The sequence below is a fragment of the Etheostoma spectabile genome, chromosome 9 (assembly GCF_008692095.1).
Source record: "Etheostoma spectabile isolate EspeVRDwgs_2016 chromosome 9, UIUC_Espe_1.0, whole genome shotgun sequence".
Lineage (NCBI taxonomy): Eukaryota > Metazoa > Chordata > Actinopteri > Perciformes > Percidae > Etheostoma > Etheostoma spectabile.
In genome coordinates, this window is record NC_045741.1 from 33,542,461 (window position 1) to 33,542,836 (window position 376).

Genomic DNA, 376 nt, shown 5'->3' on the forward strand with positions numbered 1-376 from the left:
CCAACCACCAATCACCATGCCCTCATGAGATGAGATGAGATTCAACTTTATTGTCATTACACATGGACAGGTACATTACAAAGAAATGCAGTAAACACTACAGCCACTAGAGGTCACCGCCTTACAGCAATCATCGATGTGGGGACGACCGTAGAAAAAACATGGACTACAGAAGAATTACACAGTGCATTGCTTTATGTAGTAATATGTAGAATATGTTACAGGGCAAGTGTGTTTAATTCGGTTTTTATTGCATGTTTTTTAGTCTGGCTTAATACCTGACAAGGTGTCCCTTGTCAGGTATTAATGGACGATGGCGAGGCGTGCACGGACAACTTTGCAAAAGTCCATTAATAATTTAATTTAATTTATAATC